This window comes from Notechis scutatus, chromosome Z (genome assembly GCF_049901735.1).
Source record: "Notechis scutatus isolate UNSWTSFEM ecotype Mainland chromosome Z, rNotScu1.2, whole genome shotgun sequence".
In the NCBI taxonomy this organism is placed as follows: Eukaryota; Metazoa; Chordata; class Lepidosauria; order Squamata; family Elapidae; genus Notechis; species Notechis scutatus.
In genome coordinates this window covers 39,972,233-39,978,873 of record NC_142025.1, presented here as the reverse complement: position 1 = coordinate 39,978,873, position 6,641 = coordinate 39,972,233, and positions in this window count along the sequence as shown.

Below are 6,641 nucleotides of genomic sequence, written 5' to 3'. Positions count from 1 at the left end.
CATTCTGCTAATTCCACTGAACAATATAACCCTCACTGCTACTATGTGCTTATGTTTTTCCATGCAAAAGAGCATATTTTTATAGCAAAAAAGACACACAGCAAAGCACCCACTTCCAAAAATTACTATATTTTAATTAATATGGAAACAAAATATTATACTGCTTATTGATATATTAAAATACATTTAGCTGCCCAGTCTTCTAAAGATTGCAAGATGGATTTTTAAATCCATCAATTACGCTTGGTTGGTATCTTCTTTTGAAAGGAAGGAAAGGAAAGAGGAACAGAGAGGAGAGGTTCATTTCTTTATTAATTTGAAACAATACTTCAGTTTCTTCCTGCTTTTATGTGAACATTGCTGGGAGCTTCTTTACAAGGGAAAAAAACCTCATTACCTACCAATCCAGGGTTGCAATGCCCCTTCTTCCCCAATTATTCAAAACATTGTTTACTTTCTGTAAAAGAGATGGTAAAAATATTTCTCCTACACTGGAAGGTAATTAAGGTGATAAATGCACTAGGACCTAGGTGAAACCGATTATTAACGTGATTACACAGGTCATAATATCGTTTGGTATTCAGATTAAGGGAAAACAAGGTGCCTATTTTTAGAAGTTATATATAATTTTTAATGAATTTGACATATTCAGATCTTTAATCATTTTAAAAAAAATGGAATATTGAAAGCCAAGAGGGGAAATGCTACTATAGTTGCAATAGAAGAAGCCAAGAAGAAACATACATTTCAAAAGGAACATGAATCAATGTTAGATCCTAATCTATTCTTTTCATTTCATCCCATGCAGTATCTTCATGCTACTTATGGTTGAAAAATAGACCTTGTTGTTCTTTCACCACCAGTTTGTTTCTATTTATTTCCTATTTTTAGTGAAGACTAAGGAAGAAGAAGATGATCATAATGAAAAAAGAGACAGCCTTGTTTGGTCTATTTTCTTCCATATATAGGTATCTGCTGCCTTCTTGTGGAAATGATAGGCATTTCTTTCTTTCTTTCTTTTTTAAAGCAGAGCAGCAGCTTTGCAGTTTCACAACTATCTTGATTAATGTCTTCTAAATCTGAAAAAAGAATCAGCCTTCAGAGTCTTTTTAATTGTCTTTGAGGTTTTATGGACATTTATAGTTAGCAGGCGGCAAAGAGCTTGTCAAAGGACTCTGTATAATGACCCCATCCAACAATCATTGTGCCTTGACTATTATTCATTTGCTTGTGGCAAAGCCTACACAAGCTGGTTCTGTATCTCTTTAATTCACTCTGGATCTATTGAACTCTATATTTTATTGATGCTTCACTGTGGAAATGAGGGTTAGATTCTGGCAATCTCACATTAAATATTGTGTTAGTGCTCGTGGCTATGCTTCTTATCTGGACTATCATGAAGAGCTAACATCAATCCTGCATGGTTTAATGTTTTTCTCCTCTCCTTTCCCTTTACTTTCCAGAACTAAAAATGCTCCCTTCTGCAACATTTTGCATGTGATAGGAGCTATGGTGGCACAGTGGTTAGAATGCAGTACTGCAGTTAATTCTGCTGACCGCCAGCTGCCAGTAGTTTGACTCTCACCAGCTCAAGGAGACTCAGCCTTTCATCTTTCCGAAGTGGGTAAAATGAGAATCCAGATTGTTGGGGGCAATATGCTGACTCTGTAAAGCACTTAGAGGGGGCTGTAAAGCACTGAAGCAGTATACAAGTCTAAGTGCTATTGCTATATACATGCAGGTTCTTCAGTTTGTGATCATTCCTCCTGTCTTCCAATCCATTTGCACATACCAATACAGCTCCTCACCACAACCATACCTTTAACAAACACTGTGAGGTAATTTAAGCAGAGGTAAGCTGACTTAAAAGATGGAGAAAAACAAACCTCTCTGTTTCATCAGACCAACTCAAATATAGTAAACATTGACACATCCAAAAACTTTGCTGAACTTGTGACCACAACAAGTTCTCCTTCCCCCTTCTATCCCAGGTGGGCAGAGGAAGACCACTGACCTAGATGACTTGTACAAAACTACAACAGAAATTAAAATCAATGCTCCAACATTAGCATATGCATCCATTTCCTTTCAGAATCAATGAATCAGACTTCTTTCTTTTCAATAACACTTATAGCAAACATGTTATGAATAAGTTCCCTGTCCATTTGGATCTTAAAATCCATAATATTTTAATATGCTCTTTTTCTAAATGCTTGCCATTGTGATGGTACCATAGTTTTTACCACATTCAGATTCAAACCTCTGGCAAAATTTCCAATGAATAATTGTCATGAGGTTGCTTGTAACCAGTTTGTGAAATTCTACTGCAGCCGCTTCAGTTTGTCATGTTCAAAATTGTTGTCAGTAGAGCCATTGATAATATAAAGAGTAAAGATGATAAAATTATCTTGGAAGATAGCATAAGTATCCATTTCCTTCAATGAATATACCTTTCAAGCACCTTTTTTTACACACATATCTTTTCTCAGAAAAAGAAGGTGCCTATTTTTTAACTTGTCAACTCACACTTGCCCAGAGCTCTCACCTCTATCTCTGAACTGCATAGAATACAATCAGAACCTTAAAAAATAAGCAAACATTGAAAGTAAAGACAGGAAATTGGAAGCATTAATCTTTTAATCTTCTGTTTAAACAACACGTGAATTTGTCCAGATGTTCAATATTCTTAGTGATTACGATTTTGAAGTAAAAGGGAGGTGATGTGCTTAGAAACTCTTGTTATAGGAATTTCAAGTATTGGTATGGAGTGTGATTGATACAATTAGTTTCAATCCTTGGCTGAATAGATATCTGAGCATGGCTGGATTTATGGACATTGTGGAGATAAAAGACAAGATAGGTATCCTTTTAAATGTGCTGCTTGAGGAAAAAGAAAACAGAATTATGCATTGCACAATACATTTGCCATTTAGATAAAAGCATGCTTTAAATGTATATTTAGATTCAAATTATAGCAAAGGCTAATTTTAAAATGTTAGGTACATGAGTGCATGTGTAAACATATTCAGATTATCTCATAAATAATGTTTTTATTATTATAATGAGTCACATAGTCAGCCAGATGTTTAAATTGGATTTGATATTTTACTTATCTAAAGTCCTTTCCAAGGACTTATGGTAAGCAAATGTTCTTCGAGAATGTTAAAGATATTATTATTATTATTATTGTATGTGGGTAATTTATACTTGGATTCACAGTCTAAGACTTGTTGGAAGAAATGTCCATCTGGGTTCAGTTCCAAGTGGGAAGAAAGACACTGGAAACATGGAGACTGCTTGAAAGGATGGTTTAATGGTGGACTGCAGGACCACGTGGAATTTGAAGTCAAGGGCAAAATGGAGCACATGGATGAGAGAGGGAGAGAGATTTATACCGTCTCTTGGGCTTTGAACTTGCTTCCTGTTCCTGTGAAAGAAATTCATTCTGATTGGTTGTCAGACTCTCATGGGGCCATGCAGGGGTAACTTTGTAGGTTGTCTTGAGTCCCAGGCTTGGTTGAATCTTGCTGGATGATGTAACCTTCCCAGGTGCCATGTGGTGAGATGGGTAGAGGACTAATCCTATCATGTTCTGACGGCAGTGGTGTTATGCTGCCGGTTCGCACCGGTTCTAGCAATCTGGTAGCGCCGGTCAGTAGTTGGCCCTGGCCACCCACCCTCGCTCTTTCCTGTCCTATATTTCCTTTGTTTGTAACTCAGTTGATTCATGTGGCAGAGCGCATTGCTGCGCCTCAGCTGTTTTACTCACCAGCACTGATGGTAAGGTAAGATTTCAAGCTTAAAATTGCCCATTTTAGAATATTCCACATGCATGCAAAGCATGCACCCACAGAATTGGTAGTAAAAAAGTTTGCATCCCACCACTGCCTGAGGGCCATGTCTTAATCCCATCACTCTGGAGTTAAAGTGGGGAAGCAAGGAGGTGCAGGAAGCTCTTTTGTCTTTAAAAACATATTTCTCCTTTTCTCATCCAGGGAAATATAATATTCTGCCTTTTTAATATTTCCTAGAATATTTCATTCTTCTAGGAGAGGGGTGGATGCTAACTTTCTACAGACTGGTGGAAATTTAATTTTTTTAAATCCCAATCAAGGACTTAAGCACTATTAAGATTGAATCTGAGAATACAGGCAATTTTAAGCAGGATATTTATTTGTAAAATTAGGCTGTTCAGTTCTGATAAATTCAATATTTCCAAATATTGAGGAAGTTCTTTATGTATCACTTTGAAGGATCCTATCACAATTAGTATACAAAAGATTTCTTTTTCCATAAGCTTCAGTCTGCAAGTCCTAGCATCATCCAGAATAGATAAATTAGACTTCTTTCTTTCCAATAACTGTTATAGTAAATATGTTGTGAACAATTTACCTGTCCATTTGGATCTTAAAGTCCATAATATCTTAATCTGCCCTTTTTCTAAATGCTTGTCATTGTAATGGTTCAATAGTTTTTACCACATTCAGATCCAAACCTTTGGCAAAATTTCCAATGAATGTCATGAGGTTGCTTGTAGCCAATTTGCAAAATTCTGCTGCAACCACTTCAGTTTCTCATGTTCAAAATTGTTGTCAGTAGGGCCATTGATAATATAAAGAGTAAAGGTGATAAAATTATCTTGGGAGATTCCACATTTGATTCCAACTTCCCCTAAATCTTTCTTTTAATTACCAGTTCCATTTGCCAAAATTTCATTGAAGTATTCATAAATTGCCAAATCTTTCTGTTGATACCAAAAATCTGAAAACATTTCTCAATCCAGTTATGTGAATCGATTTTCTTTTTTATCATCTATTCAAGCAATAAAACAAATTTGTTCTTTTAAAACATTATTTCAAACCAATTATCACTGAATAACTAGTCCTTTGTTCCTACTGAATTTTTGCAGCATCTTTTAGTTATTATTATTATTGTTATTAATTATATAAATATAAATATTACTTATATAAACCATATTTTATTATTATGTACAAAAATGGGAAATCACAGCTGTCTGTTCTTTAATTGACTTTCATATGTATTGAGTCTTTCCAAGAATCTAGGATGCCATCATGCAAGCAATGGGATTTTCTGTAATCGACAGATGGAAGTGCTGTGAATGCAGATATTTTGAAAGTGTCATCCAAGATTTTTCAGTATTACACGTGGTGCTAATAACCACTGTGACCACTAACTGCTACATTTTTTTAACTTTGATTTTCAGATTTTGATGCTTTGTGATCTTTCTCCAATTTTCTATTCTATAATCCTCTGGTATTGCCACATCAATTATCCACACTTTTTTCTTTTTAACCACTGTTAAATCTGGTGTGTTAAGAGCCAAGGTTTTTATCATCCTTGTGTTAAAAAACAATATTAACAGAAAATGTGGACAGGTTTGCCACCTTGTGGAACAAAATATAAACAACACTTTATTTTCTCTATAAGTTTTGAACAATCCATTTAGAGCAGTTCTGATATTTGCAGACCATATTTTATGTCTTTCCAAAAGCTATTGTGTGGGTACCCTTTGGGATCAAGGCATCTAATTATTAACATCGATATAGAGGTCACAGATCAGTAACCAAAGTCATTAAATGTAGAAATTCATGGATTTGAATCCTAATTTGTTTATATATCTCACTATATTATCAGGTAGTTATTGTGATTCAAGAAATAATTTATTTTTATTTATTTATTTTGTTTGTCAAGCATGTATGAGAAAACAAGTGTAAGTATGAACATAACATATAAACATGTAAGCATAAACAGGTATAAGTATATACATAATAAATGAGTACGAATAAATGGATAAATGGGAACAGTAGAACAGGGACGGTACACTTATGCATGCCCCCTTATACATACCTCTTAGGAATGGAGTGAGGTCCATGGTAGACAGTTTAAGGTTAAAGTTTTGCGGGTTTGAGGATGTAACAAGAGAGTCAGGTGGTGAATTCCAGACATTGACCACTCTGTTGCTGAAATTGTATTTTCTGAAATCAAGTTTGAGTGGTTTACTTTGCGTTTGTATCTATTGTTTGCCTGTGTATTATTGTGGTTGAAGCTGAAGTAGTCAGGTAGGAATTGTAGCAGACAATTTTGTGTACTAAGCTTAGATCAGACCATAGGCAGTATAGTTCTAGGTTGTCAAGGTCCAAAATCAGGGGAGTGGAGTACTCTTCTTGTGAAATACCTCTGGACTCGCTCAATTGTATTAATGTCCATTATACAGTGTGGATTCCAGGCAGATGAGCTGTATTTGAGAATTGGTCTGGCAAAGGTTTTGTATCTTGGGATCATTTTTTAATAATAATTGTAGTTAATAATTGTAGTTATGGCCATTTTCATAAAACGGCTCTTTTTGAGGGCTCTGGCAATGTATTAAAATCAATTTACTCATTAGAAAACTGATGAAGTTTCTCCCTACTCTCTACCAAAGAATGCTTATCTTTCTCTCCCCCACTCCTTTCTTCTCCCCACTGGTAGATGATCATGTTTTCTACCAAAAGTTGCTTTCGTCCCAAACTATTGATCCATAAAAGTGTCACTTTTAAAATGGAATATTGGAAAGTCAGGAGAGGATATTTGTTGTTATGTTGTTATGGCCTTGTTCATGTTAGTTGGACAGCAGCAATATG